The following is a 27,204-nucleotide window of genomic DNA, read 5'->3' as shown; positions in this document are numbered from 1 at the left end:
CTGCTTCCCCTGGCTCGTCTCTCGCTCCAGCGCACTGGCTCCCGCAGGGAAAGAGCTGCAGCCCCCAGTGCAAGATCCCAGCTGGTTCACCGCCACAGCTGCCCGCCCGTGATTCTGCCCCTGCTCAGCAACCGCTCCCAAGCCCTTCACTGCTATGACGTCACCCGGGCTCTGCACCGTACCTAGGCCAATCAGATGGTGAGCATAAAACTAAAATCGCCCTGAGTGGGCTACTGGGGACCAATCTTTTGTTTCCAGGCAGGAAGTGCCCGGGAAAGGGCGGGGGGCTAAAGGGGAGGGAACAAGGAGGGGGAAAGGAAAAGGAGACGGGAAACTTCTACAGTCATGGTTATTTAGAGGGAGGTGGGGCCATCAAGAAAGAAGCACCTGCCAGGAGGAGGGAAAGGGACAATTCATGCATATTCTTTACTTAACCACATCAGAAGAATGGGCTTTCCGAAGAATTTTCAAGAGAGGAATGCTGACCAGCTACAGGTGCACACCTTATTGGGGAAAATGTTTTGAATTTGGGACATCACCTGTCACGCAAGCTGGTTACACAGAAAACTCAGAGGCACATGTGGCAGTTGGATTCAAAGAGCTAGCAATCTAGGCAGAGACACTCCTTTCCTGTACGTAAAACATACCTCAAAAAAAAAAGCATTATACATTAAAGAATAATTCTACTTTAAACTGAGTGTATGTCTGCATATAATTTCATTAAAAATCCTTTCCCTGAAATGTTCAAATTTTTGCAGATGTCCAAAGCATTCTAAAATCTAACTCCAAAAATCATCTCATTGTACTCCAAAATCCATATTCCTCAGGATTTGGCTAGATTATGTAAATTATGATAAATCTCAATAAGGAGACAGTAAGCTAGCATTTGAAAAGTCTAAGACAAAGTAACAAGTACACTCAACTTTATGGGGTAAAATACACCTAAAACAATCGGAAGAGATCTTAAAATTATAACTGTTGGGTCAGAATGGTAGAATTCGGGGTGATTTTTCTTGTCTACTCTCAAGCTTGTTTTTAAAAAGATACCTTCTCTAATACTTGAATGGTACAGATGGGTCATGACCCTTTCCAGTTCCCGTTCGTTCAATTTTTTTCCAATATTGCACAATAGCCAGCAATCATTTCTCTATAATATCAATAAAATAAGTTTCAACACTAAGAGTAAACTTAGAACATCTCTCCATATCCTTTTAGGAAAAGTCACACAACAGAGCTTCAAATTCCAAAAGTGATAACTTGGGACTGGGGATTTAGCTCAGTGGTTCCGCCTCCCGCCTTGCAAGTGCAAGATCCCGAGTTCGATCCCCAGTACCAAAAACAAACAAACAAAACCAAAAGTGATAACTTTTGGAAGAATGGGATATCTCTTTTTGAGTAATTCATTTTTAATTGTGGTAATATAGGGAATTGAAAAAGAACAGTGACCGAAACTATGAAAAAACAAGAAAGAGGGAGGCAATTTCATAATCCAGACAGGTTTTAAAGATCACTGTGCACTATATTTTCCTTAATTAAAAATCTGTATTTATGCATATATAAGTATTACATGAACACTGTGGTTAGAGGTAGGGTTTGTATCTAAATATGAGTCCAAAATTGATGCTTTTTCCAAAAGCTACAGTGTATTCCTATTAAAAATTTAACATGATATTATGAACTATTAAATACATACTTGATTTTAAAAAAGGCTATTCAAAAATGAGGTTTTTAAAATTGCAGCATCTAAAAATAGCTTTTTGTTTGTGGTAGTTGTCTTCTCATGCAAAGATTCCCAACATTCTCACATACCCTTGATTAATAGGTTGAAATCAGGATTGTTCTGCTTCAAATGATTTTACAGATACCCTTTTCATTAACTATGGGATTAAAAAAAGTATCCACATCACATTGATTTTTTTTACATTGTAAAAGTAACCTAAAGAATAGTACTCATCTAAATGGATGTTATTCACTTAATGTTAACATCTCTGAATTGTAAAATGAATTTATTTGAGTTATTTTAAACAAGAATTTTTTTAAATAAAGAAGATATAACTGGGTTTTCCTGGCTAATGATTTAAATTGGGTCTTTCAGGCTACTGACTTAAATTGCAATTAAAAGGTATATGATTTCACTCTAATCCATGTACCTCAGCTATAACACAGTCATTGCACATGGTTGTTTAAATTTTTCATGTGTGTATTTCTTCTCTCTCTGGTGATTATAGAAACTAGCGTGGGACCAAAATCCTGTAAAGTGGCTCACAAACTGAAGCATAGTAATGTCATCCAAAGAGGACTGAATTTAGGACCCAAACTGAACCTAAATGACTTGGATCTTGGTCTTCCTATTAAAAAGTGACAATCTACATTACTCTTGATATCAGAAAATAGTCTTTATTGCCAATGTGACTTGGCCTCCAAGAACATAGGACAATTGGGAACTTTAAGGGAAGGGATTTAAAGACTCCATCTGTGTAATTTTTCTCACTCAGTTACCACCATCCTCTGCTCCGTTGCTTGGGACCTCCTTGATTTAAAGGCACAACAACACTGCCTTAATTACCACTCAGCATCTGTACCCCCTCTACTTCTCAGATTGCAAACCACTTTTGTGTCTTCCCATTTAATCCACATAAAAACTAAACCTTCCCAATTATTTTGATCTACATTTCATAAATGAGATAATGGATGCCCAGGGATGTGAAGTTACCTGTGCAATGCCTTACAAAGTCCTAGAAACCAGGTCTCATACTATCATTGCTATGTTCATTCTATCACCCTGTACAACACCTCAACAGTATGTATGTGGCATGGGAAGTGTTTTATGTACAGATTGCCTCTGATTTATGATAGTGTAATTTACAATTTTTCAAATTCACAATGGTGTAAAAGCGATATGCATTCAACAGAGGATGAACTTCAGTGTTTTAATTTGTGTTTCTCCTGAGAGTCCTACCAATGCAATTAGTCCAGTGCTTCACGCAAAACATGAGGAGCTTGGGCATGAGGCATGTAGCAACAGAAGTAAACTAAAATGAATGTCTTCATACTGTTCCGGTTGAATCCTGGAAAGGGAACATTGCTCACTGTCATATACCGTGAGAGTGTAAAGTGACATAACCTTTTTGTAGGATAGCAATATTCATGAAATCTGAAAATACATACAACACTTGATCCAGCAATTCAAACTCAAGGGGTTTGCCTATAGATATCCTCCTAAAAACATACTGAAATCTGTTCACATATGTTCATGGCTGTGTCTTATGGAAGTATGAAAAATCCTTCATAAATGTTAGTCTAAATGCCCCCCAATAAGAAATTGTCAAATTTTTACAACCACTTTATTGAGTTTTGACTGCTTTCTAAAGAGCTATGTTTCTCACACCAGAGAGACAATGTGATATTTACATGAGAAAGTAAAAGTGCAAATAAAAACCAAAATACATAATCGATATTGTTAAATAGGAAGAAATTGTTCAACATTATACAGTGAGAGATACTTTGTTAGCAATTAAAATGTTTTATGCAAAAAAGAGTGTTATTAGGAAATGAGTTGAATGATACATTAGTTAATGAAAATATATTCTTTTAAGATCACGATGCACAGTGTATTTACCACTGTTATTCTCTATTTTTTGTAATGAAAAATTATTTTTTCATTGAATGGCTTTTATATTTTCTTTAGTAATATCTACTTGTACTACAATAAAATAAAAATGTAAAATATTTAAATATAAAGCTATATGTATTGAATGACTTTGGGGATAATACATACAATTCCATGAATTTAGGGACCTGTGAAACCATCAGTACCATCAAGGCTGTAAATATATCCATCACCTCCAAACTTCCCTCATGCCCAGTAAGAGAATTGTCAAATTATGGTATAAATACATTTTGAAACATTGTGTATCAGCTAAAAAGAATTAAGACGATCCTATATGGTAAAAGAAACACCATGAACATTCCTGAATGAAAAAAAAAAGTGCAGACTTGTAAGTATACTACGAATTTATTTTGTTTTAAAAATTGTGTGTGTTTATACACAACAAAATTATATTCTGGCCTGAATTATATATTTGGAGTAAATTATATACATCAAATTGCTAACAGGGTGACCGCAAGAATAAAAGAGGAGAGGGAAGACATGCAGTGTGTGTTTGGGGGACGGATATTAATTGTTTCCTTTATATGGAGATGGTCTCCAATTTACAATGGTGCAACTTACATTTTCCACTTTAAGATGATGCAAAAGCAATACACATTCAGTAGAAATCATACTGTGAATTTTGAATTTGGACCTTTTCCCAGGCTAGTGATATAAAATACAATACTGTCCTGAAATGCTAGACGGTGGCAGTAAGCTATAGCTCCCAGTCAGCCACTTGATCTTGAGGAGAAACAATCCATGTACTACAGCCTACTGTGCTCTTAAACTAGGATATTGAGTAAATCCATTGTATTCAATGCATTTTCAACTTACTATCTTTTCAACTTATGTTGGATCTACTGGGGAATAATCCCACTGAAAATGGAAGAGCGTTTGTACTTCTGTTTGTTTATTTATTTATTTATTTTACAATATACGTGTACTGTATTTTGCTTGCAAAGACATCATTGAAAAGGGAAATATAGCTTTCTTTGGATGATAATAAAAACAAACAGATAAAGCACTTTGGCTACCCTGAAAGAGACCTCAAAGCCAGGCCAACGGTTCAGATCAAGGAATCAAGGGTACAACAACATGACACATTGAGCTGAGCCAGACCTAGTGGACAGTGTGTACAAGGCAATAATGTTCAACCCAATGGGCAGCAGCAGCCAGAAATTGTTCCTGATAGTGGACTTGTAGCTTGTGTAGCTCTTAGTCTGTACATCTTTTGCTATAGCAGATGCACTTTTTTAAATGTGCCCCTGACCACCCATTTGCTCTGAATAGAAAGGAACCTGGCTCTACAGTTGTTGTACAAACATTGGCTAGGAGCACAGTACGTACTACTCTGTCACTTGGGATATGATCACTACAACCTGTTGCTATCACTGTAGCGTGGCTCTCCCTTCCTTCCTTCCTTCCTTCCTTCCTTCCTTTCTTTTTTTCTTTCTCTGTCTCTGTCTCTCTCTCTCCCTCCCTCCCTCCCTCCTTCCTTCCTTACTTCATTCCTTCCTATCTCCTTATTGACATTATTAGGGGCTCCAGTTCTCCTGGAGCAGATAGCATTGGGAGTTGCCTGCTGGACAAAAAGCAAAGACCCTCTGGGAAGCCAAAAAGTATCATCGTAGGCCCCTAAAAACCCAGAGGTTGGAGCAAGAGGGCAGCTCGTATCTAGAAGGAAATCACCATCCTGTTGGGTCCTTGTAGAGTTCTTGTAGGAAATGAGATGCTGGTGCTAGTTCACTCTTTGGGGAGAAAACCTTGAGCAAGGCTCAAATTTCACTGGGCATTAGTTTTCTCTTCTGTCAAACTTTCCCATCTCTCTGAACCATTGTAGGGATGCAAATAGCTAATGAAAGGAAAGTGGACTTACTCCTTTTCAGAGATGTACACCTCCTTGATAGAATTGAGGAATCTCTATTTAAATATGCTCCCTAAATGTTAGCCACCTGGGAATGGAGGAGTCTGTCTTAACCTTCCTTCACTATAATTAGCCCCTATTAGAGACCTGTCCTACCAAAGCCTTGCTGAAGCCCTTTGCCTCTGCACTTCTCCTTTCCATGAGAGAGTTAGCAGAGGAAAAGCAGAAAATTAAATCCAGGTGACTCTGGATGAATTAACGAGAATTAGAAAGTTCCTGTCCTCTGACTTGGTTTTAATTAGCCTGGCTTCTACCATAGTCTTACATATCAAACCACATTATTTAATTGAACTGAGGTGCTGTTTGACTTTTCTCTCAAGAGGATCACATTATACATTCCTTTGCTATACACTCTTGATCACTGAACTGCCAAAGTAAAATTGCAGAGTGAATTGAATTTGGAAAGTTGGTTCTGTTGCCCTCCTCATTTAACTAGGAAAGAAGGACAGGGAGAGGAAGAGGGAGGGAGACAGAGAGACCGAAGCAACAAGGAGGCAAATAGAAAACCAAATTTTATCTTTTTTTTTTTTTTTTTTGACTGGCTGGACTATGATGTCATGTTTTCCTGGCTCACCTGTGATTGGCTGCTCAGTTCACCATCTGCTGAGAGTTAAAGGCTGATTATTTGCCAGAGATACAGACCTTTCAGGGAAGCTTTGAATCATTGCTGGTTGTCGTGACAACCTGGGCAGTGTCTGCTCCTGATAACCGTATAATGAGGTTGTCAGGAATAGAAGTGCCCCAATCCTCGAACTCAAACTTCTGAGGTGGTGAGTAATGAAACACTTCTCTCAGGAGGTACAGGGGAAAATGTCAGTCAAGTGATGACAATCCCCTCTTATAATATATGTTAGCCAAATCCTGGAAACAATGTCTTTGTTTTTTTGTGTTGTTGTTTGTTTGTTTTTTGAGTTAGGGTCCTTGCTCATTAGTCCCGTATGGCCTGAAATTAATTCTCTATATAGTTGAGGCTGGCCCTAAACTCATGATCCACCCATGACCTGGGATTGCAGGGCAGCCTGGCAACAATTGCTCTCTTTAGAAGTTCCTTACCTACCATGAATAAGTTCATCTAGGATCTATTTGTTATAATGCAGTGACCTGAGGAACAGGTGGTAAAGGTGAGGTATCTCTGCAACCATCCAGTAAAGATAAACAAAGGGAGGTGTTAGTGAAGCGCCAAATTGATTAGGTCAATACCCAGTACCTATCTTCAAAGGTTTGGCCATCAGCATGGGCTGGGGGCAATAGGGCATGTATCAAAGACAGCAGGGCAGGCTTACAACCCAGATCATGCTGTGTCTGCATAGGTGTTCTCCAGAGTTTGGGCAGTGAGATTGGATATGCAGTTCCACCCCCAAAAAAATTCATCTTTTAAATCAGATGGACCTTTTAAGTCCAAGCCACTTCAATAGCTGAAGGGGTAAATACTGTTTCTGAAAAAATAAAGTTGAAAATTAACCACTGGAAGGCAATACTAAAAATATTTTTATATCAATTGCATGCTCCCTTTGCCTTACTTGACCTCGACTCTCAGCATGCACACACACACACACACACACACACACACACACACACACACACACGGAGGATCATAGTAAAAATAAGGCAACAAAAATTCAAAGATAGCCCAACTCTCCCAGGCAGACTCAAGGAGCACAGATGGAGAGGAAAGTAAAAACGAGGTAGTAGAACTTTACAAATTGATTAATTGATTAAAGAGTAAAAGAAACTCAGTGAGTTTAAAGAGGACATTACCCCAAAATTTATGAAATTATCATACAAAGTACTAATTTGGATTAGGAGAAAACAAGTAAAAAATTGGAAAGACTAAACTAAACATTTCAACACGTGAAAGACAAATTTACTAAAGATACAGAATCCATGAAAAGGCATCAGAGAGAAATACCAAATAGAAAAAAACGCATAGATTTTACAAATTGCAGAAATGACCAGTGTAAATGTTGAGTTTGTGAAATTGAGAGGAAAATAATAAATTATGATGAATTACTCAGAGAAGCCTTAAAAATGATAAGAGAACAAGAAAAATTCATCCAAATGTCACTTGATGACACTAAGAGCAACCAACCTAAAGCTGATTGGAGTTAGAGAGAAACTAAGAAATAGCACACTTGTAATAAATTTATTTTTAGAAATCATAACAGAAAACTTCCCAAGTATAAAGAAAGAGTTCAACATACAAGTAAAGGAGGCTTATAGAAAAATAACCGCGATGACAAAAGAAGCTCTCCAATACGTATTATAATAAAAATGCCAGATGTCCACCAAAAAACCCCCAAAATTTTACAGTCATCAGAAAATACAGAAATTCAAATATGCTGATAATCCCATTAGAATTACAGCCAGAAGAGCTTGGAGTGAAGTAATTCAAGCCAAAAAGCAAACAACTTCCAACACAGATCAACATATCTGGCAAAACTTCTTTTTCAAAATAGATGGAGAAATAATGAAATTCTATGAAAAACAACAGTTCAGCAGATGTATGAACACCAAACCACCACTCCTGAAAATACACAAAAATATCTTGGACAGTAACAAGCCAACAAAACCAAAATTCCAGATGGCATGGAAACATCAAGCAAGAAAATAAATAAAACAAGTAAAAAAGAAAGAAAAGAAAAGAAAAACAGATAAGTAATCAATAGAAACAAATTGCAATGATAGGCATAAGTCAAAATCTCTCAGTAATAACTCCCAAGAGTAATGTCCTCAATTGCCCAACTAAAAGGCACACATTGGAGATTAGATTAAAAACACAATCCAATAATCTGCTGCCTTCAATAAACACATCTAATGGAAAAATATCTTTACAAACTAAAAATCAAAGGATGGAAAACAATATATAATGTACTAGGACACCTAAAATAAGCCGAGGTGGCAATTTTACTCTCCAACAAACTCTCCAGTTTTGCTCTCCAAGCTGAAATTGATCAGACAAGACAAAAAAAAATACTACATACTAATTAAATAAAAAATCCAACAAAAAAGATAACATTTGTAAATATACATGCACCAAACACTGGAGCCGCTATCTTCACAAAACAAATACTGCTGGACATAAAAGATCAAATAAACACTAATATAATTATAGTTCATGAACTCAATATCCCACTTTCACAAAGAGATAGACCAAATAAAATACCAATAAAGAAACTGCAGAGCTGAATCACACACTTGAGCATATGGACTTAATAGATAACTGCAAAGTACTTTACCTTAATTCAACAGAATATATATTCCTCTTAATATCACACAGAACTTTCTCCAAAATAGACCACATACTAGTCAATAAAGCCTGTTTAAAAATGTAAAAAAGTAAAACACCCCATATTTACTATCACACTATTGTTAAATGAAACTAGAAATGAATCACAGAAAAAAAAATCACAAAAAATTTAGGACCACGTCTAAATTTAATAACATATTCCTGAGCACCCAATGGGTCATGGAAGAAATCAAGGGAAAAAAATCAACAATTTCTGGAAGGAAATGATAATCCCAGTAAAACACACTAGAACATGAGACACAATGAGAGCGACCACAAGACAGAAGATTATTGCAATTAACACTCATATTACAAAAAATGAGCAAGCTCAAATAAGTCACTGAGGAATGTTAAGATACTTAAAAAATAACAATTCAAGCCCAAACTGAATTTAAAAAGGGAAACCATAAATATTAGAGCAGATATTAATGAAATCGAGGCTAACAAAATACAACAATCACCAAACACAACAGCTTATTATTTGAAAGAATAACAAAAAGATAAACTCTTAGCCAAATTTACCAAAAGAAAGGGAGAAGAGACTGACACCAATGCAGTGAGAAATGAAAAAGGTGAAATCACAACGGACACTGTTGAAATCCAGAGACAGTTAGCAAATACTATGTTCAGACAAATTGGAAAAATATTGAAGAAATAGACAAATTCCTAGACTCATACAAATTACCAAAACTAAACCTAGAAGATATACAATTTTTGAACAATCCAATTACAAGCAATAAAATTGGGACAGTAATAAAAAAAACTATCAATTTTAAAAAGCCCAGGACCTAATGTATTCACTGCTTAGATTTTATAAAATATTAAAGATACTATAAAACCAATATACCTCAAACTCTTCAATCAAATTGAAAGTGGGGCAGGGGATTTAGCTCAGTGCCACCATGCCTGCCTTGCAAGCAGAAGGTTCTAAGTTCAATCCCATGTATGAAACAAAAAACGAAGCAAACAAACAAAAAAACGAAAGTGAAGGAGTGCTTCCAAGCTCATTTCTGAAGACAAGAATCACTGAACCTAAAATCAAAGTTCCAAATAAAAAGAAAACTACAAGCCAATGTACTTAATGAACAGAGATACAAACAAAATCATTAATATGATATTGGCAAATAGAATTGAACACATCATCAGAAGCATAATACATCATCACCAAATACATGTCATTCCAGGGTTGTAAGGATGATTCAATATATACAAATCAATTAGTGAATTTCACCATATATACAAAGGCAAAAACAAAAGCCACATGATCTTGCTGGGCGTGGCGGAGCATGCCTGTAATCACAGCACTCAAGAGGCTGAGGCAGGAGGATCGCTGTGAGTTCGAGACCAGCCTGGGCTACATAATGAGTTCCAGGTCAGTCTCGACTACACAGTGAGACCCTGTCTCAAAAAAACCAAAAAATCAAAAAACAAAAAAAAACCCAACAAGATCTTATGAATAGATGCAGAAGAAGCTTTCAATAAAAATCCAATACCCCTTTATGATAAATACCCTGAAAAAAATAGGTATAGGAAAATGTTATCTGAATCTGATATAATAATTTATGACAAAACAATGGCCAACATTATATAAATGGAGAAAAACAAAACTCTTCCCTCTAAAATCAGGAACAAGACAAAAATGACCACTATCAGCATTGCTGTTCAACATAGTACTCAAAATACTAACCAGAGCAATCAGCCAAAAGAAAGAAATAATGGATACATCTGGGAAAGGAAGAAGTCGAATTATCATTATTTGCAGATGATACTCTACATAGAAGACCCAATGAAATTCAGAGACAAACGCTTAGAATTGATAATCACTTTAAGCAATGTAGCAGAATACAAAATCAGCATGCAAAAATCAATAGTATTTGTGTATACGATAATCAACTCACTGAGGAAGAATTTAGGAAAATAATGCTATCCAGAACAACATCAAGAAAAATTAAATGCCAAGAATTAACTAAGAAGTAAAAGACCTCTACAATTAAAACTACAGTACTCTGAAAAATAACATTGAAGAGGACATCAGAAAATGGAAAGATGTCTCTCCCTCATGGATAGGTAGAACAAATATTGTCAAAATGGCCACACTGCTAAAACTGTTAGATTCAATGGAATACCAATCAAAATACCAACAGCATATCTCACAGAATTAGAGAAAAAAAACTGAAATTCATAGGGAATCAAAAGAGAATCAGCATAGCAAAAGCAATCGTGAGCAACAAGAGCAAGGCAAGAGGCATCACAATATCTAACTTCTAGTTGTACTAAAAAGCAATAGTGATAAAACTGGCATGGTATTGGCACTAAAACAGACATGTACATCAATGTAACAGAATAAAAGTTGCAGAAATATCTCTAGACACTATCAGCTATTGGCTCTTTGACAAGGGGGCCAAAAACATGTCAAAGGAAAGACAGCCTAATTAACAAATGGTGCTTGGAAAATTGGCTATCTATATGTAGAAGATTGAAATTGGACCCATATCTATTACCATGTACTAAACTAAAATCAAAATGGACAAAGATCTAAATATTACAACAGAAACAATGAACCTACTAGAAGATGATATAGGTAAAACATTTGAAGTCATAGGTATAAGAAAGGACTTTCTGAACAGAATTCCAATTGCACAAGAAATACCAGCAGTAATACACAAATGTATTATATCAAATTGAAAAACGTCCACACAGCAAAGAAAAAAAAATCAACAGAGTGAATGGATAATGTGCAGAATGGAAAAATATACTTCCAGCTATTTGTCATACAGAGCACTAATATCTACAATATATAAATAACTCAAAAAATAAGATCACTCAAAATAAAAGAATAAAAAATGGGCAAGGGAAATGAATAGATACTTCTCAGAATAAGTACAAATGGCCAGTAAACACATGAAAAATGTTCAACATCTCTGGCCATTAGAGAAATGCAAATTAAAACAATATTAAAATCTCCTCTTACATGAGAAAGAGTGACAATCATCAAAAAATCAAATAATAACAAATACTAGCATGGCTTTGATAAAAAAGGAACACTTCTACATTGCTGGTACAAATGTAAACTAGTACAACCACTATGGAGATCAATATGGATATTTCTAAAAGAACTAAAAATAGAAATTCCATTTGACTCAGCAATTCCCCTTCTAGTTACGGTCCCAAAAGATTTAAAGACTTCATATTACAGCAGTCCATGCATACCAGTGTTTATAGCAGCACAATTCATAATAGCTAAATACTAGAAGGAGCCTGTATGTCCAACAACCAACTCATGGATAACAAAAATGTGATCTCTGCATGATGACTACAAAAAAGGATTAATTTGAGACATCTGTAGGAAACTGGATATATTTGGAAAATATAATATTAAGTGAAATAAAACAGATACACAAGCTTACATACCATGTTGTAACTCTCATTTGAGTAAGCAAAGTGTAAATAAAAAGCAAAATAAAGGACTGAAAGAAGGAAACAGGGAGATGAGCTTTTGCAAATGGGAAGGGGTTCAAGACACCAAGGATGAAGGGGGAAGGGAAGGAAAGTAAAGATTTAAAATGTCTCATGTACATGTACCAATACCCACAATTAGTATAAGCATAGTATGCCATACACATGAAGTAATAATAATAATAATAACAATAGTAATGAAAATGGTGAAAGAACATCTAGAGATGGAGGGAGCAGGGAGGGGGATGGGAAAGGAGAATAAAAAAGAATCAAGATGTTCTATACATATGTACCTACTCCCTAAGATGAATGTAAACTTCATGTATTGCAAACACATAATAACAAAATAAAAATTTCAAACTAATTCCTAATTTAAAAAAAAAAAGATGGCATGGTATGGCTAAACCCAGTTACCAAAGTTAGGCACAAATAGGATGATTGCTTTTCATTACTACTACTTCCTTTTTCCTGGAGGCAATCACCCCACTATCCGTTATGTTATTGTTTCCGATGTTCGGAAGAAGTGATTATCAGCTGCATTTTTGTGTTACATTAGTCATTCCTAGGACAAATTTAATAAACACCTACTAAGTGTAAGATATACTGAGAAAAGCTACAAAGGTTATACAGATGAATCAAACATGGACTATTTGTCCTAGGAATTTGGAGAGAGAAGATACATACATACTTAGGCGATTACGATCCAAGACACTGGTAATAATTACTACAAGGGGAGTCCAAAATTCTTCATTTCAGTGGAAGGAGAGTCATGTCTTGTCGTGCCCTAGCTCCAGACCATTGTTCTAGATTCTTTTTGCTACTTTGCCCTTAAGCCCCATGTATCAGCCCAACCAAACTATTTTGCTTCCCTATCATACCTCTGTCTTTCTTTTATCTACTTACCACAGCTTTCTTTCTCTTCTAGTTCCCCATTGTTATTTAATGCATGTCTCCAGACTCTACAAAAGTGGCATCTTAACAAACAAACTGGTCCCATTTTTATAACCATATGGAGATCTCTACCCGATAAACATGAATTTTGGCTAGTCCACTGACATAATTACTATCCCCACGATTCAAATCCAGGGACATAGAAAAGAACGATAATACAACAAATTTTGGATCATATGTGGAATTGCACAAAGTCAGACTATTTTTGAAAATTCTTACTTAACAAAGGACTCTGTTTTCATTACACATCTTTTAGAGTGTTTTTGTTTTTGTTTTTGTGGCCCTGGCAACGAACTCAGGATTTTGTGCTTGCAAGGCAGGGGTCGCACCACTGAGCTAAATCCCAGGCCCAGCGGAATCCCCAGCCCTATGTAAATTTTTTTTTAATTAAAGTAATTTATGACTTACAAGAAGTTACAAAAATAGTACAGAGTTCCCATGTATCCTTTAAGTATGCCCCAATATTTTGATATACTCTACATTGTTAAAACCCTGGATAATAACACTGATGTACTACTAAATCAAATACAGGCCTTTTCTGGGTTTTGCTGGTTTTTAATGTGTCTTCTTCCTGAACTATTTTACCAACTCGGTTGCAGCAAAACTTAATAGTTAATGTGAATGCCAACTTTTCTCTCAGGCTTATTCCCTTCTGAAACAAGCAAAATCCTGAAAGAATCAAAACTTGCCTGCGATTAAAAGAACAAAAATTAGTTTGCATTAATAAGCAGTTCTGCCAATGGTTAGGTTGGAAGGATAGACAGGAAAGCAGTTGCAAGGTTTACAAAGAAGTTTCCCCAGAGTCTTGCAGCAGTTGTAAAATGACATAAGGATTCCTTCATTCCTTGAGTGATTGCTGCTTTCCTATCAATGGTGCCCAGACACACTTTGTTATTGACATCTATTACTGAGATATGCATTGGCTAAGCTACCCAATAAATCTAATTTTTGTCACACTATAGTCTTGTCTCTAGTAGTCTTCTGCTAATTAAGTTTCAACATCACAAACGGTGTGATGAACAAACTGGAGTCATCAAATGACCCTTCCAGGTATCAGGAGTTAGCCATATTTTTTTGAATCTACCTAGAGACACAGTGACTAAAACTGTGTGATTAACATATCAGACTATTACATTTTCATTGCATTGACGTGACTGTCATATACCAAGTTTGTTGGAATGATGCTGGATAAAGAAACAAAAGTCCAGAGGGATATTATTACATAGAAATTTGTCATGCAAACTCTTCGATTAAACTACTGCACAAGTCGTCCCAGATTCATTATTTTATAGTTTTAAGATCTTTGGCAATTTATTTAGCACTCTGAACCTTAGTTTCCGCATCTTCTTAAAGTATTTGGATAGAATAAACACCAGTAAAAAAAAAAAAAGTGTTAGGGCAGGTCTCTCAACTCTGATGAACACAGGAATTACCTGATGGCCTTTAAAATGCTAGTGCATAGGGCCAGGGTTTAGCTCAGTGGTTCGGATGCCTCGCAAGCACAAGGTCCCAAGTTTGATCCCTGGTATAAATAAATAAATAAATAAATAAATAAATAAATAAATAAATAAATAAATAAATAAATAAATGCTAGTGCCTTGTACTTTCCCCTAGATATCTGATTTAATTTTATGGTGTGAATCTGGGCATTAAGATTTTAAATATCTCTCCAAATTCTTTTTCCCCTTCCCAAATAAAACTCAGTCATGCTTCAAATTAAGTGGTCTAAAGTGTGAATTTTAAAACAAAGTTAATAAGTGCACACAGCTTTGGTTTGCCATCACAAACAAATGGATGTAGACCTTGTTGTGCTGTTTTTCCATGTAATTAAGCCCGTGTTATACCTGTTGTGCCTGAGTCAATCCTTATTTTGTTATATGGTAGGAATCCCTTTACAGCCAATGCTGTCCGGCGTTTACTTGATAAACTCACTTGTGGAGGAGGTGCATTCAAAACAGGTTGTGTCTGCCCCCTTGTTATGGTTTATAGCTAGATGCCTCCCTAATGCCTCATGCACTCATAGTGGGGCTTTTGGGAGTTGACTGGGTTATGGGTGGGTAATACTGGATTAAGCCACTGATGGGTTTATAGCTGCATATGATGTTGGGAGGTAAAGCCTGATGGGAAGAGGTGGGTCATCCTGGGCATTGTCTAAGGGTATATAACCCTCCTCTTCCCTACATGGCTGCTGCTTCCTGCCTGCATATCCCTCTACCAAGCTGGAGGAAGCTACTAACTTTGGGCTGAAACCTCTGCAAACAATGAGCCAAACTAACCCTTTCTTCCTTTAAATTGTGGGTTTTGGGTACTGTGTATTAGCAAAGAGAAAGTAACAGAGACCCTTTTTTTAATCGCCCCAGAAAATACATTGCTGAATAAATAATCAATATGAATTAACTGATGAATTTTAATGTCCATTAAGATAGAAGTATGTTTATGATAATTTTTTAAAGTGACCATCTCCCTCCTACCCCTGCATTCCTTCTTCATTGCAGCTTCTGATACGGTAACTTTAATGAATTCTGACTTGCTAGGCTAAAGTTTACTGCCAAAAAGCAAAGAGGGCAGGTTGCTAGGCAAATTAATACTATAAACATAGAAAACTGACAGTCTACTAAGGGAGTATGCTAACACAGGGTTTTTAAGCACTACTCAAAAGTGCACTTTGCATTCAAATGACCAATATGCTAATTACAGTCCTTATCTGTTTGTTGGAGGCCTGGAGAGTCTCTGAAGGGCAGCATCCCGATCCCAGCCATAAATTTGACTGTAGATTTTTAGAAATAATTATATGGTATTTCTTAAAATGTATTTTCAAATTCAAGTTCTTACAAATCAAGACTGGCCTTTCCCCCGTTCAGGGAATGAGACTTAACTGTGTTCGCTATGGTAGGGTCCCTACAAACCCCTGCTAACAAAGGCTCTGACTTCTACTAGAGTACAGCCTGTTGGGGCAGATTTCCATGGTAATTTGTGGATCTCTTTTGAAAGACATGGGGCGTCTTTGTAAATGTAATTGGTAGCTGGCAGGGGGTAGAAAGGGTGTACTTTCTCACTCATCTCGGGATTGTCTTTGACCTTTTTTTCATTTTCACCACCCTTGTAAGTCCAGAAATCACTCTTAGCCAAGCTTTTTGCAATTTAAAGCACAAACAATTCTTTTCTTAAAACTGAAATAGAGAGAGTGCCATTCTCAGTATACTCCCATTGAAATGAGCAGACATTTATCAGAACCTTATTAGGACTGGGGACTGAGGATTTACCTCTGTCCCTGGGCTCCATTTGGATTTGCTTTGTGGAAGGGGGTGATGGTGAAAGTATTCTGTTTATTAACACAACATAGCCTTCAATTCCTTATTTTCTTTTCTTGGATTTTTAGTAAAATCAAAATATTTTTTAGAATTACACAAACAGCAGCCTCAAAAAAGTAAATTTATTACTTAAATGCATTCTTTTTTTTAGAAAGCCTCTCTTCCTCCTTCCTCCTCCTCCCTCCCTCTCACTCCCCCCCACCCACACGCCCCTCTCTTTCCTCCAATCTCTGATATCAGTGTCCTCACAGTTTAAGAAAAAAATCTCTGGGTATGTTAGGCCTTTTTTTTTTTTCTCATTGAGTTTATTGGTTCATTTTAGGTATACAATACAGTTACATTCATCATTGGGATCTTGTACCTTTACATGACAGGTCTTGGTTCTCATTTTTTCCCCATTCCCCTGGCCCCCTCCACCCTACCCTAGTTCACAAAGATTTTGTTTCCATTTTTTCTTTTCCCTTCTTACCTTTCCCCTACCCCTCCCAATTCCCTTACACCTTTAGACCTTTTCTTCCTATTACACAATATCAATTATACATTTTGATCCTTATTTACACTTCTAGTTTATCACACCAGAGAAACTACATGTATTTATACATGTGTGTCCCATTAATTTCACTTAGAAATTATGAAGCTATTTTTAGGGGGTTCTTTCCATGCCTATTTCCTTTCCTCTGTGCTATTCTTCTAGGAACTTCGCTTAACTGTCAAGAGGCCCAATGAAGTACATCTGTCACTTTCCTTCCTAGGTCTGGGAGGGAGGCAATCTGATTGACTTCTTATGCTATATACAGTCTTAGTGATTTCATTTATAGCTTTTTTTAGATATTTGTATTTTAGGAGGACCCTTTTATAAGTATGTAAAAATGCTTGAATCAAAAGAAAAAAAATCAGACGTAAAAATCTAGAAGCCAATACAGGCATTTCTAGAAAAGATGAAAAAGAAATATTTTTGTGGAGAAAAATTACAAACCACATTGTTAAAGAGCCCTCTCCAGGCACAAGACTGGTTCTAATGCCCATCATAGCTACATTTAACAGTCATTCACACTGTATTTTTTCAAAAGTAACCTTATGCATCCATACTGTAAAGAAGACGTTTCACCAACTCCAAGGAGTTTAAAACAAAATCATGGCTTTTAATTAAACAGAAATTTAAAATGCCTCACAGAGTTGATGATCCTCAGTTTCTGGTTAATTACAATCTGACCGTATTAGTAGTCAAAGCATGTCCCTGCCTCATCTTTCCTCCATGCCATGAATTTTCATGCTTTCCCACTTAGAAGGCTGAGGGTGACAGAGGGATCAGTGAATAATCTATTAACTACTTTAGCCAAACACTAGGATATCATGAACTAAGACTGAATAGGGACGTTGAAAAAATGTTTTAGCCTGGAAGTTTTGATCGAATATGATATATTATTGCTTTATTTTTGAATAACATTGTCATTTTTAAACCATCAAATTTCATTATTTTCATAATTAACATCTAGACTAATTCAGCACTTTTAAGATCAGTTGCATACTTTCTTCAACTTCTGATAAACCTGCTTGTACTAAAATCAAGTCAAATAATTTTCCTCCACAGAGATTTACTCCTGGCCCATTTTGGGTGAATGGTGAGCCCAAAGCTGCTTCTACATTGAATGCTCAGAGAAATGGGATAGGAGAGTTTACTTGAAGGGGTATCTGTAAAATTCCTAAAGAAAGTAGTAGTAGTTGTTCAAATAATTTACCTTACAAATGGACACAAAGGAACGAACCCACAAAAAAACATGAAACCACTCATTCTTCTGAGTTGTCTACAAGATAATTTCAAAGTTTTTTAATGAGAAAGACAAATATATTACAGAAAGGCTTAGAAACTAGAGGACTCAGCTGTTGGCCAAGGTAGTTAGAAACTAACTCAAGTATGAACCATCTACAAGCTACATGCCAGAGCTTATCAGTTAGTTACTCTGTTCAACCAGAAAACAATTTCATGCCATCCATCTACATCACAGCAAGGTAGGCAAACCTAAGGATGCAACCTGGAGGAGAGAGACAATATCTGACATGTGAGCCTAGAGTGGAATAAGAAGATGTAGAGGTTATATAATGCATCTTGGAAGCTGTCTTACAAATGGGGCTCAACTTTACAGCCTGTGATTAGTTTCATTTCATTTCATCTAACAGTCACTACTTTCCTTCAAAAGCAAAGCAAAATGAAAATTCATTAAATACAGTGAATTAGTAACCTCTTGAACACTTCAGTTCATAAGCAATGGTCTGATGTGTAAGTCATATGTGTCTAGGAATCTATTTCTTCTGAATTTTCCAATTTACGGGTATATTACTTTTTGAATTAGTTCTTAATGTGTTTTTTGTTTTTGCAGTTTCTGATGTGATTTCACCTTTTTCATTTTTAATTGCACTGATTTGTGTCTTTTCTTTTTTGGGGTTAGACTGGTTAAGAGTTTGTCTATTTTCTTTATTCTTTCAAAGAACCATCAATTAGATTTATTATTTATGTTTTTTTGGTCTCAATTTAATTCATTTATGCTCTGATCTTTATAATTTCTTTCCTTATACTAGCTTTTGGTTTGGATTACTCATGTTTTTTCTAGAAACTTGAGGTTCATCATTAGATATTTTATTTGGGTTCACTCTGTTTTTGTGATGTGGACATTCATAGCTATAAATTCTCCCTTTAGGATTGCTTTCATTGTGTCCCATAAGTTCTGGTATGTAGTATTAGTGTTGTCATTTAGCTCTGGAAACTGCCTCATTTCTTTCTTGATTTCTTCTGTTACCTATTATTTATTTAAGTGTGCATTGTTTAATTTCTATGTATTTGCCTAATTTGTGTTTTCTCTTGTGGTTTGTAATTCCATTGTGCTCTGGTATGATAATATGCACAGTATAATTTAAATTACTTTTCATTTGCTTAGTGGTAATTTATTGACTAATATATGTTCTATTTTAGAGAAAGTTATATGTGCTGCTGAAAAGAATATGCATTCTGTGGTGTTGTTGGGTGGAATGCAGATATCTATTAAGTTCATTTGTAGGATAGTTCTTTGTTGATTTTTTTCATCTAGTTGATCTACCTATTTACGAAGTGGGATATTGAAGTCTCCCACTATAAGTGTATGAAGATCTATTTGATCTCTTACATCCAATAGCGTTTGTTTTATGAAGTTAGGTGCATTATTTTTTGGTGCATGTATGTTAATAATTGCTACCTCTTCCTGTTCGATTGTTCCTTTAACCAATATGTAGTGACCTTCTTTGCTTCTTTTGATCGCTTTTGGCTGAAAGTCCAGTTTGTCTAAATATAAGACAGCAGGTTCATGTTGTGCAGAATATTGTTTTGCATCCTTTGATTTTAAGCTTTATGAGGGTTATTGGCAGAAGGCATAAATATGTTTCTTGTTTACAGCATAGTATTGGAATTTGTTTCTTGTTCCTTTCTGCTAGTTTGTGTCTTTTGATTGGGGAATTGAGAGCATTTGTATTTAGAGATATTAATGAGAGTTACTGACTTATTCTGGTCATTGCCTTATTTTTTTTCCCATTAAGTGTATTGGTATATTTAAAGCAAATTTATTCTCCCGTTGTTGATTCCTTATCTTTTCTTTCTACTTAATGACTCAGTATTCCTGGTGTATTCATAGTGTTATTCTATTTATCATAAACGTATCTTATTTTTGAATAAATTATGAAATACAATTTTGCAGCACATATCAGCCTATGTTGGAAATTGTTTTCTTTTAGAACTTGAAACACTTCACTCCAAGGTCTCTTAGTCTTTAAGGTTGGTGTTATGAAATCTGTTATAAATGAAGTTGATTTTTCCTTATAAGTGATTTATTTTTGCTTTTCTCTAACTGCTTTGAAGTTTCTGTTCTTGTGCTTGACTTCCAGGATTTTAATTATGATGTGTCATGGAAAGGTTCTTTTCTGATTTTGGCTATATAGGGTATTGTGTGCCTCACTTATAAGTATGTTAAATTCTTTTACCTTATTTGAAAAGTCACAACTGTTCTTTTAGCAAGCAGGATTTTTTAATGTCTTTTCTGATGTCTAAATTTTCATTAATTCCAATTAATCTTAGTTCTTTACACATCATCTAGGAGATTTTGGATCCATTTTTCATGTCCTCTTGTTATTTTTTAGGATTCTCCTATTAACTGCTTATTGACAACAGCCCTGTCTTCTAATTCTGAGACTCTGTCCTCACATTACTCAGTTCTGATGCCCATATGTGCAATATAATTTTTAATCACCTGAATTTCTGTTTGGAATCCTTTTATGGACTCTAATCCTTTTCTATTCTGGTCATGCATGTGTTGAATCATTTTGTTTAGCACTTTTTCTTTTTTTTTGTTACGGTGTTCTTGTCACTTGCTGATGATTTGTTTAATTGGCCCAATATCTGTTTATGAATATCTTCTGTGATTTTGTCAATCACTTAATTGAACTATATAAATAGATATTAATTCACAAAATATAAACACACTCTTCTATGAAAAATAAAACAACATCTTGCAAAAAAAATTAAAAAATAGGAAGTTAATGTACTGTGTGTTGTGTATGTATATTATTGAAAGAATAGCCAAAGTGTAACTCAGAGTAAACTGTGTACTCTTTCAACAACATCTCCACAACTCCATCTTCCCAGGACCTAGTAACTACCACTATATTCTCCACTTCTATAAATTCTACTTTTTTAGATTGCACTTATGAGTGAGAATATGCAGTATTTACTTTTCTGTGCCTGGCTCATTTTACTTAGCATAATGTCCTCTAGATTCATCTCTGTGTTGCAAATGACAGGATGTACTTGTTTATCCAATCAACTTTTGATGAACATTTAGGTTGATTTCATAACTTAGGTACTATGAATAATGCTGCAAATAATGGGGGTACAGATATGTCTTCAACATACTGATTTCATTGGGTATATTCCTAGTTGTCGGATTGCTAGATCATATGATATTTCTACTTCTAATCTTCTAAGAACCTCTGTACCACTTTCCATAATGTCTGTAGTAATTTATATTCCCACCAACACTGTGCATGGGTTCCCTTTTCTACATATCCTCACCAAGACATCCTTCATGTTTTCGTTTCTTTTTCTTTTTTTTTCTTTTTTTTTTTTTTTTTGGTACCAGGAATTGAACTCAGCTTCTTGCACTTAAGAAGCAAGCAGATGAACCACTGAGCTAAATCCCTGACTCCCTTCATCTTTTTGACAACAGCCAATCTAACAGGTATAAAAAGACATCTCACTGTGATTTTAATATGCATTTTTCTGATGATTAGTGTTCCACATTATTATTTATTTGTTGGTCATATATGTATCTTTTAAGAAATGTCAATTCATGTGATTTGCTCATTTTAATAAGGTTACATGTTTTCTTACTGTTGAGTAATATTTTGAATATTAACCCTTTACCACACGTATAGTTTGAAAATATTTTCTCCCTGTTCATATGTTGCCTCTTCACTGTTTTTTTTATTTCCTGTCCAAAGACTTTTTAGATTGATGCAATCTCATTTCTCTAATTTTGCTTATATTCCCTGTGCTTTTGGTGTCATATCCAAATATCATTGCCTATACCAATGTCAAGGAGCATTTCTCTTATGATTTTCTGGTATTTTTATCATTTCTAGTCCTATGTTCACATTTTTAATCTATTTGGAGTTGATTTTTCACAGATGGTATAAAAGAAGAGCCTAATTTTATTCTGCATGTGGATACTGTTTTCCTAGCATCATTTAGGGAAAAATTGTCCTTTCCCTATTTTGTGTTCTTGGCATCTTTGTTGAAAGTCAAATGAATTTAAATATTTGTATTTATTTCACAGCTACTTAGTCTGTCCCATTGGTTTAGGTGTTATTTTTGTTTTTGTTTGTTTGACAATGCCATGCTGTCATGATTAGTAGATGTTTATAATATATTTTGTAGTCAGATAATATGAAGTCTCTATCTTTGTTCTCATTGCTCAAGATTTATTTGGCTATTTGGGGCCTTTTATGGTTCTACACAAATTTTAAAACTTTTTTTTTTCCTAGCTCTGTGAAAAATGACCTTGGAATTTTATTAAAAAGTGTAAGTAGGGTTCAAATTATATAATTGATATGTGAAGTAGAAAGAAAAGGGCTAAAGAGTAGGGGAAGTGGGACGGATAGGGGAAAGGAAAGAAGGGAAAAAATATGAAAAAGTAAAAAGTGGGAACAAAATCTTTGTAAATAGGGAAAGGTAGAGGGGGTGAAGTGAGGGCAGGAGTGTGGGGAAAAAGTAGGAACCAAGATATATCATGTAAAAGTACAAGATCCCAATGATGAATATAACTTACTGTATACCTAAAAAGCACCAACAAACTTAATGAAAAAAAAATGCTGAATCTGTAGATTGTGTAAGGCTGTGTGGACATTTAACAAGATTATCTTCCAGACCAGGAAAATAGTACAGATTTCAATTTTTTAATATTTTCTTTAATTTCATTCATCAATATTTTATAATTTTCATCATATAGATTTATTTCCTTTGATAAATTTATTTCTAAATATTCCATTTTGCCTGTTATAAATTTTATTACCTGGTAGTGTCCTTATCCTGCTTTTGGTAAGTTTGACTTCATAAAATAAGTGTGGAAGTACCTTTCCCTTCAATATTTGGAAAGAATTTAACAAGAATTGGTATTAGGTTTTTAAATGTTTGTAGGATTCGACACTAAAACCATCAGGTTCTGGGCTTTTCTTTTAAATAAGATTCTCCTTAACCATTATTAATCTGTTCTGATTTTCTATTTCTTCAAATTTGGTCTTGGTAGGTTGTGATTTTAAGTAATTATCCATTTCTTTTAGGATATGTGGTTGGTTGGCATATAACTACTCATAGTAATATCTTATCATCCTTTGCATTTTCATTTTATGGATTGAAATGTCTTTCATTTCTGATTCTTTTTTTTCTTAGTCTAGCTAAAAAGTTTGCCAATATTCTTTTTTTAAAAAAAACAATTCACTCTTTGTGTTTTTTAATCTAGTCTGTATGTCACTTGTTTCTGCTCAAAATTTTATTATTTCTTTTCTACTACTAACTTTGAGCTTAGTGTGTTTCTCTTTTTATGGTTCCCTGATGTCTAACATTAAATTATTTGACGTCTTCTTTTTTGGTATAGGCATTAATTGCTATAAACCTCTATCCTGAATCCATTTTCATTGTATTCCATTGTTTGGTATGTTATGTATCCATTTTCTTTTGATAAAGTTTACATTTCTAATAAAGAGTCCATGGCAGCCCCTCTGTCATCCTCTAGCTGGTAATGGACTCCTCTAGCTATGTGAATGTGGAGGCTTTTGCTTGGGATGGCGACTAACTATTGCTAACTCTTCTTCTGGGAGTTTTGGCTGATGGGTCTGCTACTTGGACACCAAAACAGCAATGTTTCTAAACTGTGTCTTAGTGAGACCTTTACTAGGACAGTAATTTCGGTTTCTTCCTATGGCAACATCTTCCCAACCCCACCCTGCCCGTATTGCCCTAGCTCAGACTTGCAGACTTGGTTTCTATGCCTGGAGAAAAAGCACTGTGATAGTCTACCAGATTACACTTCTGTTTGGACAGGTCTATGTAATACGGTCCTCCTTCTCTTGGAGCTTTTTAACTTTTATAGATCTTCTCAAGCCAAAAGATTTCTGGGGATATTTGCACATCCCAGTGTTCCTGAAACAATTTATATTCAGTAGGAATCTTGCTACAAATAATGTATTTCCTGTTATCCCTGGAATATCTCATGGGGTTAGGTACATGTATTTCCTCTATTTAAAATTCTCAAAACCAGTTTTTCATGTTTCATGATAAAACTTAAAAGGTGCCAAAACATCATAAATTAACATTAGACTGTTTTTAATGTATATATTTAATTGCAGAAATATTGATCTGATTGATTAGTGAATAATATCACAAATCCCACTGAAAGTATTGTGTAACATGCATTATTTTTAAAGCTAAAAAAATAAATTGTAAAACTTATTTGACCACAAGGCTTTTGGATACTGCATTGAGAAGTTATTTCTATTTCAATTTTATAGATAAAGAAACTGCCATTTGAAAATATTTAAAAATTTGTCCAAGGTCAGACAGCTAGCAATTGGTACAGTTTGGAGTAGAGCCAAGGTATTTCTGAATCCAAATACTGGGCAATTTCTAGTATATAAATTTTGCTGGGTGATTATATCAGAGGTACGATTTGCAGATGGATGCTGATATCAAGCAAAAGTTAAGACTAGCTAATCAGGAAACATAAAAAAGAATTCCTGCTTTGCAATATATATGTACCTGTTAGTTAACGACCTTGATAATATCGCCTGTCACAATTCTACCTTCAAAATAAATTATTTTAAGGAAGTATGTTTTAGTACTGATTTTATAAAATTGACAATGAGCTAATTGTTTTTTTGTTTGTTTGTTTTGTTTTTTGTGGTACCGGGGATCGAACTCGGGTCCTTGCGCTTGCGAGGCAGGCCACCGAACCGCTGAGCTAAATCCCCAGCCCAGGCAATGAGCTAATTGTAAAGTTCCATTTCCCAAAGGGTTCATAGTGTTTACCACTCTTCTCTTTGTCTAGGACATGTAGATTTGAATTACAAAATTTGAAATAGTTCTTGTTGATGAAACATAAACCATCTATGTTATACAAAAGGATTTTCTAAACAGAAAATTGCACAAGAAATAACAGCAAGAATGAACAAATGAAATTATATCAGACTAAAGAGCTTATGCACAGTAAAACAACCAGTCAACAGAGTGAAAGACAACTTACAAAATGGGAAAAAAAGTTTCTTCCTCAGACAGAGGACTAATATCTACAATACACAAAGAACTAAAAAAAATAAATAAAAAAATTAAGCCAAATAAAATTAAAAAACCAGTCAAGAAATCGGCAACAGAAACAAAATATGGTGATGACATCAATACATAATAGCCTTAACATTAGATTCAAATATTCTTAGATCCAAAAAACCCACCCTCTTTATTCCTTCCCCTAGTTCATTCTGAACTGGAAAAAAATCCCTAATGCAAAGAAATTACAAAGATTTTTATTTAATAAATATAGTTCTGTCTCAGAAAGGCAGAAAGCCTCAATTTAAGACATGCCCTATCTCAGACACATGACACGAAACATTGGGAGGTACAGAGTACTAGTAACCATACTGAAAGCAAAGGCAGTTCAAGGTAATCTACTTTATCTACATACAACATCAAAATCAGCTATACAAAGGTAGGGGCTCTACAATAGCTCTGGGTTGGTGCAAAGACCCTGAAATCTCAGCGGGAAGTCTGTGTCATTATCTTAATGTAACCTTGTACACATATAATGCACAATTATTTTATATTGGCTTGAATGGGTGGAAAACTGACCATAAGAAAGTGCTAAGAGATAATCTCATGCATTGCATATGGGTATCTGGCAGGGACGTCAGGAGAACACAATGTTATGTCCCACTTTATTCTCCACTGTCATTAATGATATAGCAGAGAAAAAGAAAAGGCAGTCCCATTCAGTCTACAAGAGAACCCAACTAAGGATCCCCAAAGAAGCAAAGGCATTAAAAACAATGAATGTGAGCATAAAAATGAAACACTGTGCTGAGCTCCAGTTGAGAATAGTTCCAGTTCCATTTATGAGGAAAACAAGTCAAATTCACCATTATCAGGATATATGTGGGGCAATGATGAGGGTACTGACAGTAAAAAATGAGAGGAGGGAGAAATCATGAAAGACATCAGAAAGAAGCTACTGTTTTGAGATACGATATACAGACCCATAGCACAAGGTAACGAAACTTTACTTTTATAGATGAACCACAAAGGAAGATGAAACAGTCATCCAAACTGTTAAGCAGGAAAAATATTAATTTTTGGTTTTGTCTTATTTTGCTATGAAGGTATGTATATATGGTAATGTAAAATTTTATGTACTAATTATCCCTTTTTTATGGACACAGTGGGTTTGCAGAGAAGCAAAGCAATGGTGTTGATTAGAAGATAATTTAGTCAAAACTCCTAGTCTTTATGGACAAAAGGACAGTTCTTTCTCCAGGAGAAGACATGAAAAGTCTCCCTCCTAAATTTCACATGACCCTTGGAATGCACCTATCAATAAGCAGTCAGAAAATGGGCTGTTTCCAAGTTTTAGCTAGTATAAACTGTGTTGCTATAAACATAGGTGTGCATATATCACTGTGATATGATTCTTTTCATTGTTTTGGAAAGATACCCAGCAGAGGGATGACTGGGTCAAATGGAACCTCTAGTCCCAGCTCTTTGAGGTATCTCCATATTGATTTCCATAGTGGTTGCACCAGTCTGCACTCCCACCAACAATGGAGAAGGGTTCCTTTCTTCCCACAAACCCATCAAAATTTGTTATTGTTTGATTTCTTGATAGCAGCCAGTCTTTATGGGGTGAGGTGGAATCTCAATATTGTTTTCATCTGCATCTCTCGAATAACCAGTGATGTGGAACATTTTTTCATATATTTGCTTGCTGTTTTTACTTCTTTGAGAAATGTCTCATCAGTTGGAAAATGGATAAAGAAGATGTGGTTTTCCTATAAAATGGAATAT

General features: G+C 35.2%; 1 protein-coding gene across 1 annotated transcript in view; it reads right to left on the bottom strand.

Moving 5' to 3' along the window:
• Positions 1–27,204, bottom strand: part of Pak3 (p21 (RAC1) activated kinase 3) — a 289,473-nt gene that overhangs the window by 125,944 nt on the left and 136,325 nt on the right. The window lies entirely within an intron of this gene.

The sequence above is a fragment of the Fukomys damarensis genome, unplaced genomic scaffold (assembly GCF_012274545.1).
Source record: "Fukomys damarensis isolate Sample0158 unplaced genomic scaffold, DMR_v1.0_HiC HiC_scaffold_39, whole genome shotgun sequence".
In the NCBI taxonomy this organism is placed as follows: domain Eukaryota; kingdom Metazoa; phylum Chordata; class Mammalia; order Rodentia; family Bathyergidae; genus Fukomys; species Fukomys damarensis.
The sequence above is the reverse complement of the archived record's forward strand: the minus strand, read 5'-3'. Positions and strand labels throughout refer to the sequence as shown.